The sequence below is a fragment of the Pan troglodytes genome, chromosome 6 (assembly GCF_028858775.2).
Source record: "Pan troglodytes isolate AG18354 chromosome 6, NHGRI_mPanTro3-v2.0_pri, whole genome shotgun sequence".
Classification (NCBI taxonomy): domain Eukaryota; kingdom Metazoa; phylum Chordata; class Mammalia; order Primates; family Hominidae; genus Pan; species Pan troglodytes.
This window is the reverse complement of record NC_072404.2, coordinates 30,799,971-30,814,636: the sequence shown is the minus strand read 5'-3', so window position 1 is coordinate 30,814,636 and position 14,666 is coordinate 30,799,971. Positions and strand designations below refer to the sequence as shown.

Sequence of the window (14,666 nt, the reverse complement as noted above, 5' to 3'; positions counted from 1 at the left end):
GAATGATCCCTTACACAAAGCAGGCAATCTATATTTAATAAAGGAATTGGTGAATTTTTGAACAATCCTTGTCAAGAAGTATACTAACAGTTGTAAAAGAATGCTTACAAGGTGTTCATATGCAACTAAATACTTTGATTCATTTTTCAGATAAAAGTGAAGGAGGAAGAAGATGAGTAGGGCTGTACAGGGTGGAGAGGGTGGCAACTCTGCTTTAGACAAGTGTTTTTCCCACTTTCCATAGGCAGTAGATGTGGCAAAAAGACGGCTCTTTAAAAGGAGACTTAGCCTCTGACCATTCATAGGCTGTATGATTATGGTCAAGACACTGGCAACTTTCTGGGCCTTGCTCCGCCACCCCTTCATAAAAGAAGTTGATGAAGTGATAAACAATAGTTCCTCCTCACTTGTAATCATATCAGAAGACTGACACTATTAGGGATCTTAAAGTTCATCTAGCCCCAGAAGGGCAATTCAGCATTATCTTACATGCTGATCTTGGCCTATCAGTGGCAGCTTCTTGCAGTGTTGAGAACGATTCTGAGGCTCTATTTGGACTTAGCGGAAAAGGCAGCCTTGACTGCCATAATGATGTCTGCTACAAGGCGGGAGGAAAGTGGCAGCAAATAAGTCAAGATGTGTCATCCCTAATTTAGCCCAATGCCTTCTCTTCACAGGAAAAAAATGAGACCAGAAGCTCGTATTTTGAGTTTACCATGTGCCAGGCACTATGCAAATTGCTTTTACATTCACAATTGTATTTAATCCTTAGACAACTTTAAGAAGTTAGCATTATTATCATTGCTATTTTACAGATGAGGCTTAAGAAAACAAAATTTGCCTGAGGTTCACACCTTAGAAACCCATATCCATAAGCATTTCCCTATATCGCCTCCTGCAGGCACGTACTATGTGTTATGCCAGTGGTTCTCATCAGGGGGGATTTTGCCCTCCAGAGGACTTCTGGCAAAAGTCTGGAGATTTTTTGTTGTTACAACTTGGGAGGACAGGGTGTTCCTTGGATCTAGTAGGTGGAGGCCAGAGATGCTGCTAAACGCACAAGACAGCACCCCCCCAACCTTTACCTCCAGCAGGAAAGAATTATCTCCCTAAAATGTTAATAGCGCTGAGGTTGAGAACTCTGCACTGGACTATGCAGAAATTGTTTGCAAATGGATGATCAAACTCTTCCTGTAGTCCAGCAGGTACATAAATATCTCCATTTTACAGACAAGGAAAGGTGATCGCAGAATCAGGTGGTCATCACAAGACAGGAACTGAGGTAGTCTGATTCTAGAGGCCCTCAGTTTCCTTTACTATCAAAACATGCAAACTCAAGTAGCACCCGCTTACCTATTACCAATTTCAGAAGCTAAGACCACTGTGTCACATGTGAAAAATTCCCACTGTGGTGGGCTTGTCTCCAGAGAGAAAAATTATTTGTTCAACAGTTCAAAGAAGAGGGTCTCTAGGAACTCTTAATATGGAACCACTGGTCTTTATTAGACATTCAAATCATTATTTTAAAATAAGACTCTGAGGAGAAAGCTAATTTTAGAACATTAACAAACTTTTTCAAGAATAATTAGCTCTGCGTGGGTTTCAACTTTTATTTTTATTTTTTCCTTTTGATTTTAGGAGCTGGAGAGCCTGGAAGTTTATTTAGGAGTAGAAGAGGAAATGAAACTATGAAAAGCCACAGTACGATTCCTCCTTTACTTGGAGACAAGGCACAATGTGAATAATTCTCTCATCCTGTCCAATTAACTGCCTCAAGTACACACACACACACAGACAGAGAGAGAGAGAATGTACACTCTATTATTATTTGATTAGGAAGACATTAATGAAAAAGCTCGGAACGGGATGCTAAACAACAAAGCCCTATGCAAATCACTTCCTTTCGGATTGAAGGCTTGTCTCCTACAGAAAAACCAATGCTAAAGAAACAGGCGGAGAGGCTGAAGGTGGAGAGCAAAAGAAAAAGAAAGAAAATAGCTTGAACGAGGAAAGGGACCGGCAGGAGGAGGACAGAGCAAGCCTCTCTCAGAGAGAAATTACAGAAAAACGGAAGGAGGTTTGGGAAAACCCAGTCTAAGCTGCTCCGACGGCGGGGCTGGGCGTGGGCAAGGTGCCTCCTTGGACGGTCCGCGCGCCTGCCAGACGCGTCCTTCCACTACCCGTCCAGCCACCTGGCGCTGGTCGGGCTTTGCGAGGTGGTTTAGGAACCGCGGGGTCATTCGATTTGAAATCTTCTCCAATAAGCTTCTCCGTGTGCCGACGTGGGCAGCATGACAGTCGATTTGCTCGGCAGCATCTCTGGCGCCTCCCGCCCTCGCCCGCCGCCTGCCAGATCCGAAACAGACAGTCCCAGACATTTCGCGAGGGGGATGGTTCCAGAAAGCGAAGATTTGAGCGTGGTGAATGAAATGTGAACAGAATAGCTCCGGAAAGAGTCTCAGAAACCTTGAATTGGGGTCAGTTTGGAGACTGAAAATGCGTCGAGCGCTGCAGGTGGTGGTTGGCAGGGGGATTTAACACTGTGGAGCCCTTACTCCGTCCCAGGCGCTGAGCCCAGCGAGCCACGCGCGGTGCCCAGCTCGGTGAGGTCGGTTAGTTGGGTCTTCAGGGAGGCTAAATACCCTGTATTTGCTATTCCCTTCGCCTGGAACGCTCTGTGCGAGACTGGGTGTGGCAGCTCCTTTCCCAGGCTCAGGAATCTGGGTAAAAGCCACCCTCGCCTAGAGGCCCTCAGGGTGAGCGCCCCATCACGCGCTAAACCACTTTCGAAAGTGGACTTGGCCCTCCTCTCAGTACTAACAGTCTGTCAGCCTTTTATTTTTTGCATAGATATGTATTTTCTCTTCTTTATTGTCTGTCTTTCCACAAAAAATGCAAGCCCCGTGAGTACTGGAGCCTGGTGCGCCTTTCTCACAGTTGCAAGCTCGCAACTGCTGCTGGCATATACTAGGTGCTCACTAAATGCTCATGCCCTTCCCACCCGCCACCTGCGGCACTCGACACATTTGCAGTCTGCAAACTGACCCCAAACCATCAGCTGCTTGCATTCGTCCTAGGATCAAAGAAGGCCATTGGGCTAGTGGGAAGTCAAGTCGGGTGGACTTTTCCGTCTTTCAGGGAGATTTAATAGTAACGACGGTGCTCTCCCCACCTCCTACCCCCTTGCACATAAACTGCACAGAACAAAATCACCCCGGCACGAATCTGCACGACTGCCTCTGGAGGTAGGGTCACGGTCTCCGAGCCCCGGGTCTCACACTGATGCTGTCCTTTGTCATCTCGTGCCTAGAGTGCTGCCTCCCTATGTATTTCCTCTGTTCTCGACTCCTCTGCCACAGTCTGACTTTCTCGGGAGGTCGAGTTCTCCTAGCCTGTGCGACCGCAAGGGTCCCCTGGAGCCTTCTCCGTAAACCTGCCCCTCCCGCGCTGCCCTCACTTCTTCCTCCTTCCCTGGCCCGGAAAAGCCACTAGAGGAACATTTACCGAACGCCTACCGCGCGCAGGCACCGAGCTGGGCCACCGGGAGCCCCACCCAGTGCCCCGCCGCAGGACTCGCCTCCCTCCGCCCTCCCAACCCATCCGGAATCCGGGGTCCCTAGTTCCCCCGCCGCGTCATGGAATCCGCCGGCTTCTTCCGAGGACATCGCCCCACCTCCTTCCCGAAAGGCGACTTCTGATTGGTCGGATTGTGCATCACTCTGCCTCCCTCCCGCCCCCTCGGGGCCCCGCCCCTGGGCCTCTCAGGCCCCTCCCCTGCGCTCCCGCCCTTGCGCGGCTCCTCGGGCTAATCGCCGGGCGGCGCGCGCCGAGAAGTTCTGGGCAAAGTACTCAGAAGTGGCCGCGTGCTGGTGGCGCTCGCCAGCCGGCCCGGGAGAGGGGACTTGAGCGCTTCGCGGCCGGTGCGCAGCGCGGCTCCGGCCCCGCAGTCTGTCTGCAAGTGGCCATCCCCGCCCCCGACTCCTGCGGCCAGTGCGGGAGCTGTCAGCTGCACGTTGCGGGGGGACCGGAGAAGCCGGGGTTGCCTTCTCCCGGTTCTGTGCGCTAACCCCGGAGCCCGGCCCCGGGGAACTAGGGAGCGTCTCCGGCTGCACAGCGCTCAGGTGAGTGGCGGGGCGCCCGCCTAAATGGGGCCTGGGTGTCGGGGGGCCTGGCGGCGGCGCGGGCTCGGAAGGGCTGCTCTTTCGGGGGGCGCCGCGGTTCTCTGCGGGACCGGGGTCTGTCCTAGTCGTCCGGGGAGGCTCCGGCCCTGGGGCAGACCCAAGCCTGGGAGCTTGGGTGCCGGCTGCAGCTCCCGGGGAAGGAGGACCCGGGTCTCACCCACCCTAGGACACCTTCCCTCGAGGGACGGCTCGGATGATTGACCGCCAGGAGGAGCCGAGCGCAGGGGCCGCGGCGCAGTTGCGGGAGGACGCGGCGCGCGGAGCTGTCCTGGGCAGCGGGGAGGCGCTACGCCGGGGCTAGAGGCGCAGGAAGCCTGGTAAATTGGGGCGAGCGCGACGCTTTACCACATCCGCGGGATGGGGCGCGCCGGAGAGACTGAGACTACGCTCGCGGGGCAGGCGCTCCGCTCGCCCGCCTTCGCAACCCCGGCTTGCTCAGCTCCCCGGTGCCGGGCTGGAGGCCCAGGGCACATTCCTTTCTTGTCTGAATTTACATGTTCATCAGCTTTCTGGCCCCTTCTGGAATTTTTTTTTTTTTTTAGTTTCCAATTACTACTGTTCAGATCACCTTCAGGCTCACCCTAACTCTGGTCTCAGTGTCTCTCACACTGGTCCTTTCCTGGAGGCCCTGCAGCATCTTAGTTCAGGGTCTTAGGGACTTATGCACTCTGTCTGAACATTGTCTACAGTTGGGTTTTCCTACCTCTGTCTCTGTTTATTCCGTGGTCAGGTAAATTCTTTAAGTACTGTCATCATAAGCCAGAAACTCCCAGGCAGCCTCTTAGCGCTGCCCAGCTTCCCGGGGAGCGTTTGTGGCCTCTGGAGTCGCTGATGGGCACTGTCGCAGGTCGTCCAGATACTTCTTAAGCAGGGGCGCGCCGCCCTTCCTTCGGCAACGCAACTTGCTTGCTGCCTTCTGCACACTTGTGCTTGTCCTTCTCCACCTCACAAGCCAACAATCTCCTCAGTCGGGACTCTTGGAGCTGAGGGGACTGTGAAGTTGTCGGTTTCCATGTGTCTGCGTACTGCGCAGAGGTGCTTGAGACCCCCTAGGTGTTGCTCTGACCCTCAGAGTTTGAGTATTGGGATGAGGGCATTTAGAAATATTTTAAACTACAGCTGCAAAAGAGATACTTCCACAGATGGGTGAAAGCGAAAGCCTGGCTTCTCATCATCTGCACTGTACCCCGCAAGTATCATACAAGGGGAGGTCCTTGGCTAAAGGACTATATTTGGCTAAAGGAGATCAGTCAAGCAGGCCTAGGTTCTTATGCAACCAGCTAAATGACCATCCCCTCCAGCCAAGCCACATCACCTGTTTGCTGTTGCTCATAGCACTTAAATTTCTCTCTGAAATTGTCTCCTTGGGTTATTGGGTTATCTGCCTTCCCTCATTAGGATGTAAGTACCAGGAATGCAGAGACCTTGTCTGTCTTGTTCATCACTTGATCCCCTGTGTCAAGAACACGCAGTAGGTTTGCAATAAACATTTATAGAATGAATAAATGAAACCTTCTCTGTAAATATGAGGAATGAGGATTTCATAGCTGATTTTGATTTTCATCTTTATCCTTTTTTTACTGTTGGGAAAATTAACAAATAGCAATACTAGGAACTTTTGTACATTACCGCATTAAACTTACAGAAGTCTGTTAGCTAGGTATTTTTAACCAGATGGGAAATTGAGGGTCCAGCAGGTTAACCTGTGTTGCCAAGGTTATCCTGGCAGAACTAGGATTCCAGCCCATTTTGTCTCTATTGTGCTTGACCTCTTCCAATAAACTAAAATGTGGTTTCCACCATTACAGTTAATAGACATTTAGCTTTATTTGTATCAAAAGCTATGGCTTAGCCAAAAGATTTACTGTTTTATTATTGAGATATATTTTCAGTAATCGTTAATAGTTACATCATAAGCCAGATACTCCCAGGCTGCAGTAAGCTGTAATTTTCTTTTTTCTTTTCTTTTTTTGAGACGGAGTCTCGCTCTGTCGCCCAGGCTGGAGTACACTGGCGCGATCTTGGCTCACTGCAAACTCCGCCTCCCGGGTTCATGCCATTCTCCTGCCTCAGCCTCCCGGGTAGCTGGGACTACAGGCGCCCGTCACCATGACCGGCTAATTTTTTGTATTTTTAGTAGAGACGGGGTTTCACCGTGTTAGCCAGGGTGATCTCGATCTCCTGACCTTGTGATCTGCCCACCTCGGCCTCCCAAAGTGCTGGGATTACAGGCGTGAGCCACCGCGCCCGGCCCGTAAGCTGTAATTTTCACCGTCTTGCTGGGCAGTGTTGTGAGGTTATCTCCATTTTTCAGGTGAAGAATTGGAAAACGAGGTTTAGGAACTTGCCTGAGGTCAGTAAATTGCTGAGCTAGATTTTTTAATAGTCTGACTTCAGTTCTTGCCCCACTAATTAGATGTTAACTCATGATAGAGTCCAGTGATACAAATATTAAAACCATCTGAGATTGGGCTGTAAACTTTCCGGTGCTGATATCAAGTGTCTGGATGTACTGTTTTCAGAATCCCTGAGACTCTTACTGCCATTGATTTTTGTGCTTGGGTTTATGGTTTGTGGGCCTGGTAGACTGGGGACTTTTAATACAGAAGGAAAGGAAATCCTCCTTTCATCTAAATCTAAAGAGAAATCTGATTGGTTTTACCCATTGTGGTAAATGAACTCTGAACAGTAATGCTTTATACTTCTTAAAGAAAGCGCTGGAAAGCCAGCTAGTTCCTCTGTTCTCTAACGCAGAGTAGAGAGTTAGAAACTGCTACTAATTCCAAAAGCTTCTGCAGTAGGCTTTCAGTAAAACAACTACATTTCAACTCTCTACTCTTAACGCTGACACTGAGGGTGAGAAGTTGGGGAAGAGTGGCATGGGTACCACCTAAGGGGCTCATGGCAAAACAGAGGATGGGGAAGGAATTAGTGATTCCTTCTTTCTTCCACTTCATTCCAGTTTGGGTGCTGGTGTAACATTTCCCCCTGCATAAGAGTCTGGATAATGCAGTTTTATTTATAATGTGCTTCTCGGCAGTACTGTATTTTCCTATTTGTTAATTCTATTTCAGTAGTACTCCAGGGAGGGTTGGAGAACCCTGCAACCTAGAATGCCTGAGGAAGAGATTGAGGTGTAGGATACTAGGGAAGATGGAAACTGTTAGGTGGAAAAAGTCTTCCATGCATAATTGAGAGTTGTTTATGGTTCTCTGCACATTCCTTTCCTGTCTAAATTTACATATTCATCAGCTTTCTGGCCCCTTCTGGAATTTTTTTTTTTTTTGACTTTCCAATTACTACTGTTCAGATCACCTTCAGGCTCACCCTAACTCTTGTCTCAGTGTCTCTCACATTGGTCCTTTCCTGGAGGCCCTGCAGCATCTTAGTTCAGGGTCTTAGGGACTTATGCACTCTGTCCTAACATTGTCTACAGGTGGGTTTTCCTACCTCTGTCTCTGTTTATTCCATGGTCAGGTAAATTCTTTAAGCACTGTCATTATGTTGTTAAAAATTCTTCGGTGGCTTATATAGTGAATAATAACATTAATAACAGTAGTAATAGGTGCTGAACTTTTATGTGCCGGGTGCTGTCAGAAGTTCCTGTACATGCATTATTGCATTTAATCCTCAGGGCAATATCAAAGCAGGCATTGTTATTATACCTCCAGTCTCCAGATGAGACTAGGAAAAGTTAAGTTCACAACTGCTTTGCAACTAACATATGGTGGATCTCAGACTCAATCCCCAAGTTATTTTCTCTACTTATTTGCATATAGATTCCTTAGCCTAAAGTCACGATCCAGCAGACTGGGCTCAGCTTTGGCCTCATCCCATCATTCCCCACCCCTGTGAGCTGGTAGTCTGAGTTTTATTAATCAACAAAGCGTTTTGCCTTTGTCCATGCACTCCTGTTGCCTAGAAAGCTCTCTGTTCTCTCCGTGTGAAAACCTAAGTCTTTCAAAGCTGAACTCATAAACTGCTTTTGTCAGCATAATCTCTCTAAACCCAATTTCCCAGATCATTTGTTTTTTTAAAATAAGAGAAACTTCCCAGTTCAGTTTCTGATCACAAAGTATGTTGCTGATGTCCTTCCTTCCTTCAGCACTTCTTACCTTTTATCTTCCCCTATTCCTCTCACCCTGTTGCCTCCTGTGCTAGTAATTTATTCAAACTTATTGCCTCCCTTACTAGATTTTAAATGCCTTGAAGGCAGGGTGAGTGTGTATTCCTTAGGTTTCTATTCCTCACATCACTAAACATGGTGTCCTATCTATAGTAACTGCTCAATTGAAAAAAGTATTAATTATATTTGCTTGCATTTTGTTAAGAGTATTCTGTGAAAAGGTAATTGGAATGTGACATTTTGTTTTCTAGTTTTCTAATTTGTTTTGATCCACAGTATTTTATCATTTTATGATGAAGCAACGAATATGCCATCATCATTTTATGATGAAGCAATAGAATATGCCATCATCATTTTATGTTGAAGTAACAGAATTCCTAGTTAAGTCCATGAAAAGCACCTGTTCTGGTTGCTCTCATCTTTGGACCAAGGAGATATTGCAAGGAGATCTCAAATTCACACATGTAGTAAGAATAAATATTTTGCCTATGTTATGTACTATTTTTTCATATCTATGGTAATGCTGTTACTAAAAATGTACTAAAATTGTTATGGAATTCAAATGGAATTTTTGTGAGTATTTTATGGATCAATGAATATTTCACATTTTAAAGCAGATTTGAAAGACCCTTTCTGAATTGGCTCCTGCTTCCCTGTCTAGACTCATAGCTCACCACTCACCATTGAGACACAATTCACATATTATACAAGTCATCCGTTTAAAGGTACAAAATTTAATGGATTTTAGTATATTCAGAGTTGTGCAACCATCACTATAATTTTAAAACATTTATCACCCTCTAAAAAACGTTTGCACCCATTACCAGTCATTCCCCATACTGCCCGTCCATTCCCCCAGTCCCCACCCACTAATCTACTTTATGCCTGTATGGATTTGCCTATTCTAGACATTTCATATAAGGGGAGCCATATAGTATGTGGCCTTTTGTGTCTGGCTTCTTTCACCTAGTATGTTGTTTTCAAGGTTAATTTCTGTTGTAGCATGTATCAGTACTTCATTCCTTTTTATTGCCTGGTAATACCCCATTGTATGTATATACCACGGTTTTATTTATCTATTTGCTAGCTGATGGGACTGGCATTTCTAAAAAAGTTTGATTCTAATGTGACCCTAATGTGTAGTCCAGAAGTTCCTTTGGGCCCTGTTTGCTGTTTTATCTTGGGGCTAGAACAGAACCTGGCACAAGATAGATGCGTAATAAACATTCAGATGACTGCAGCATTTTACTAAAAGTGTAACTCCTATTATGTTGCAGTCAGCAAAACATCTTGTCGTTAAAAAGAGGTCCTCATAGTTGATTGTTTACATACTGATTTGAACAAACGAACTGTTAAAAAGAGTCAAGGAACTTTGAACATGGCTGCAATGCTACAGTTTTTAGGATTTGCTTTGAAATAATCTGGGGGTAAGGAGGGAGTACAGAGGAAACAAGGCTGTCCGTGAGCTGATGATTGTTGAAACTGGGTGATGAATTCTCTATCTGTGCTGTCTGCCAGGCAGCCGTTGGTCGCATGTGGCTATTCAGCCTTTAAAATGTGGCTAGTCCTTACTGAGAAGCGCCGTAGGATAACACATACACTGAGTTTCAAAGATTTAGTATGAAAAATAATGTAAAAATACCTCAATTTTTAAACATCACGTGTTGAAGTGATAATATTTTGAATATATTGTAATAATGTGTAATTAAAACTAACTTGTTTTCTTTTACTCTTTGTCTACTTAAGAAATTAAAATATCAATGGCTCCTATTACATTTCAGCTGGGCAGTGCAGTGCTATACTTTTGTACATGTTTGAAATTTTTCATCATAAAAAGTTTAGAAATATCAAAGTCATCTTTTTTAAAGTCTGGAGTATAATATTTTTTATAAAGGATTCCTCTGGTATGAAAGGATTGGGAAATATTGATTTTTTTCAAAGATGCTTCTTTGCAGAAGCTTGTAGCAGGCAGGCTGTAGCCTTCCAATATCATTCCTGGGCTTATTTAAGCTATGTGAACATTTAAAAATTCTTTTATAATAATAAATGGAATAGCAGTGTGAAGAATTGCTTCTTTAGTTATTAATCTAAATGATTTTGTTTTGAAGTTGATGATATATTTCCTTCATCTTGGAAAAATACAGAAGACTCACTGGTAATTTCCTTGTTCTTAGCCACATTGTTTGTACCCCTGAAATTGAATTTTCTCTGGACTTGGTTTATAACTGCCTCTACCTAAGTCTGTTGTTTGAGAGCCAGAATATGGTTGTTTCTAGATGCTCCAAGACCCCTTGAGTATGAGTGGAATATGATTCTTAGGGAATAATAATAATATTGTGTGGGTTTAAAGCCAAGAAGCAAATTTCTTTCATAAAAATTTCTTTAGATGAAAATTATGTTGCTGCCTATATGTCTGTGTTTACTTATGAAAAAAATATCTGAGGTAATCAGCCCAGTTCTCTGAGTGGGTGTGGGCTGGATGAACAATCTTAGCGGAATTTTCATCTGTGATTTCTGAGATTGTGTGAGAGTAGATCTGAGTTAAAAAATACCTTAAATGTAAAGCAGAACAGAATCAAATTGCAATGAGCAATCCAGTGTGGGATTGGCAGAGGATCTCTGACAGTTACTATAACTAAAGTTTGCTATTTTGTTTACCCTCTTCAGTTAAAATACTAAAATCTTTATTTTTAGTATTGTGTGGGTCAGATACTTTCCTCAATGTAACATTTCTCCAAATATGTATTAAAATGTAGTACTTGTAAAGATCCCCACACTGGTTTCCTGTCTTGATATCAAATATCGTAATAGTTACAAGAACTTTAAAATTATAGTTTACATCTTATAAAACAAATATTTCTCCCTCCCCAAGTAATTTGTGGTGGACAGTCATCTGAAATGTTTAGAAGCTAGAGCTAATATATATATTTTAATCTACATATATGTATATATATATGTGTGTGTGTATATTTATGTATGTATATATTTTTTAATCTCAGCAACTCTTATTAAATTTGAAGTAGATGCCTCCCTAGAATTAAAGCATGCGCTAAGATTTTTGCTCATACGTTTCACAAATATTTATTAAGCACATGCCATGTGCCACACACCAGGCTGGGTGCAGGGGATGTGGTGATGAATTGAACAGATGTGGGACCTCCCTTCAAGGAGCTTACGGACTAGAAGGGGAGGTAGACATTAAAGAGTTGCAGAGAATTCATTAATTACAGTGGGGAGATGTGGCTCAAAGGGAATGAGTCTAGCTTTTAATTGGGACCCTGGAGAGAAAGGTTCCATTTTTCTGTAGGTTGTGATTCAGGTTGCTGAAGGAAGAGAAAAGAGAATGTGGCTGGGGAATCCTCAAAGGAGGATGAGATGAGCAGAGTCCTGCCCTTTTGTGTCTTTCTGCCATTGCTGGAGGCCATGTAGAACTGAGTGGGAGGAGGCCTTAACTCCTCTTTTGAGGTTTTGAATTTCTCTCTCTGATGCGACACACAGGTTTGTTTATTTGCTAATGGGAGTTGAATCCAAAGTTGAGTTTTTAACACCTTTATTAGCAGAAACGCAATGATATCTAACAACCTGTCCTCCAGCATAGCCCTGCATGTAGCTTAAAATAACTTGCTGGCTAGATTCTAGTGTAGCTTAGTTGTCTGGCATCTGAGGCAAAGTGGGTTAGGGGTATGTGAAGCCTAAAAGAATACAGGGAAGCCCACTTGGGTTTTTCTCAGGTGTAGGGCTGCTTCATGCAAATTCCTGGCGTATATAGAATTAACTGAGGTTTCCTTCGGAGCTTGTTGGAGTTATTAGGGAATGGGAAACCATCCTTCCTTTGAAGGTGGAGGTAATTATGAATAACAGTGATAACAGTGGCAGCCAGTAGCTGTTGGGCGCTCTCCATGTGCCGGGCTAAGTGCTTTACTTACGCTACCTCGATAGATCTTATAACTTAGGAAGTGGTTACTATCATTCCAGTTTATCACTGATAAAACAGAGGCTAGCGAGCAGTCACTTGCTGTTTGGTTTTTCCAACATCCCTTTACCCTTCCTGATTTCCATTTGAGAAGTCACTTCTTGCCTTTGGATATAGTCTGCTGGGACCAGAAGGAGGGGCCCCATTCCCCTCAGCTGTGGCCCTGTGAGCCAGGTCAGTCACATGCCTCTCTCTGGACTCTGGGTGTGGGAGGGTCATGGAGAGTCTGCTGCGAGATGTGTCATGGCCAGACCATCTGTGCATACAGCTTTGTTGTGGTGTAGCTTTCCATTCCACGGAGCTGTGCCCGGGCTTGCCTCTCCAGCCTCCTCTTAGTTCCTTGAACTGATTTGTTTTCTAATACATTTTCTTTGGCTTCATTTACCAAATTGTTTTCTGTTGCTTCCACCCAAAGAACCCTGGTTATCCAGGCTTAGAGAGGGCGAAGTAGTTTTCCTATGGTCACACAGACAGCAAGTGGCAGAACTGGGGTACAGTCAGGTCTTTTTTTTTTTTTTTTTTTTTTCTTTTTTTCTTTTTTATTGATCATTCTTGGGTGTTTCTCGCAGAGGGGGATTTGGCAGGGTCACAGGACAATAGTGGAGGGAAGGTCAGCAGATAAACAAGTGAACAAAGTTCTCTGGTTTTCCTAGGCAGAGGACCCTGCAGCCTTCCGCAGTGTTTGTGTCCCTGGGTACTTGAGATTAAGGAGTGGTGATGACTCTTAACGAACATGCTGCCTTCAAGCATCTGTTTAACAAAGCACATCTTGCACCGCCCTTAATCCATTCAACCCTGAGTGGATACAGCACATGTTTCAGAGAGCACAGGGTTGGGGGTAAGGTCACAGATCAACAGGATCCCAAGGCAGAAGAATTTTTCTTAGTACAGAACAAAATGAAAAGTCTCCCATGTCTACCTCTTTCTACACAGACACAGCAACCATCCGATTTCTCAATCTTTTCCCCACCTTTCCCCCCTTTCTATTCCACAAAACCGCCATTGTCTTCATGGCCCGTTCTCAATGAGCTGTTGAGTACACCTCCCAGATGGGGTGGTGGCCGGGCAGAGGAGCTCCTCACTTCCCAGTAGGGGCGGCCGGGCAGAAGCGCCCCTCACCTCCCGGACGGGGCGGCTGGCCGGGCGGGGGGCTGACCCCCCACCTCCCTCCTGGACGGGGCGGCTGGCCGGGCGGGGGGCTGACCCCCCCACCTCCCTCCCGGATGGGGCGGCTGGCCGGGCGGGGGGCTGACCCCCCCACCTCCCTCCCGGATGGGGCGGCTGGGCGGGAGGGGGGCTGACCCCCCCCACCTCCCTCCCGGACGGGGCGGCTGGCCGGGCAGAGGGGCTCCTCACTTCCCAGTAGGGGCGGCCGGGCAGAGGCACCCCTCGCCTCCCGGACGGGGCGGCTGGCCAGGCGGGGGGCTGACCCCCCCACCTCCCTCCCGGACGAGGCGGCTGGCCGGGCAGAGGGGCTCCTCACTTCCCAGTAGGGGCGGCCGGGCAGAGGTGCCCCTCACCTCCCGGACGGGGCGGCTGGCCGGGCGGGGGGCTGACCCCCCCCACCTCCCTCCCGGACGAGGAGGGAGGACGCTCCTCACTTCTCAGACGGGGTGGCTGCCGGGCGGAGGGGCTCCTCACTTCTCAGACGGGGCGGTTGCCAGGCAGAGGGTCTCCTCACTTCTCAGACAGGGCGGCCGGGCAGAGACACTCCTCACATCCCGGACGGGGCGGCAGGGCAGAGGTGCTCCCCACATCTCAGACGATGGGCGGCCGGGCAGAGACGCTCCTCACTTCCCAGATGTGATGGCGGCCGGGAAGAGGCGCTCCTCACTTCCTAGATGGGATGGCGGCCGGGCAGAGACGCTCCTCACTTTCCAGACTGGGCAGCCAGGCAGAGGGGCTCCTCACATCCCAGACGATGGGCAGTCAGGCGGAGACGCTCCTCACTTCCCAGACGGGGTGGCTGCCAGGCAGAGGCTGCAATCTCGGCACTTAGGGAGGCCAAGGCAGGCGGCTGGGAGGTGGTTGTAGCGAGCCGAGATCACGCCACTGCACTCCAGCCTGGGCGCCATTGAGCACTGAGTTAACGAGACTCCGTCTGCAATCCCGGCACCTCGGGAGGCCGAGGCTGGCGGATCACTCGCGGTTAGGAGCTGGAGACCAGCCCAGCCGACACATCGAAACCCCGTCTCCACCAAAAAAATACGAAAACCAGTCAGGCGTGGCGGCGCACGCCTGCAATCGCAGGCCTACAGTCAGGTCTTTCGGCCTCTATTGCCAAGCCCTTGATCAGAGACCCCCTCTGTGTGCTGAACAGCACTGGACTGGCAGTCCGAGGATCAGAGGATGGATGTAGTTCCTGTGGTACCTGCCTCTGGGGCCT

The 14,666-nt window shown here is 47.4% G+C and overlaps 1 protein-coding gene across 13 annotated transcripts in view; it reads left to right on the top strand.

Moving 5' to 3' along the window:
* Positions 1-3,776: 3,776 nt before the first annotated feature.
* OSBPL3 (oxysterol binding protein like 3) overlaps positions 3,777-14,666 on the top strand; it is a 181,641-nt gene continuing 170,751 nt past the window's right edge. For 4 of the 13 annotated variants that reach the window (XR_010158819.1, XR_010158816.1, XM_001160009.7 and 1 more), the window contains exon 1: positions 3,777-4,121. The gene's annotated coding sequence lies outside the window, so the exon portion shown is untranslated. Of the gene's footprint in view, positions 4,499-14,666 lie in introns of all 13 variants that reach the window. The other 9 variants (XR_010158818.1, XR_010158815.1, XM_001160055.7 and 6 more) reach the window with 5 other exon arrangements.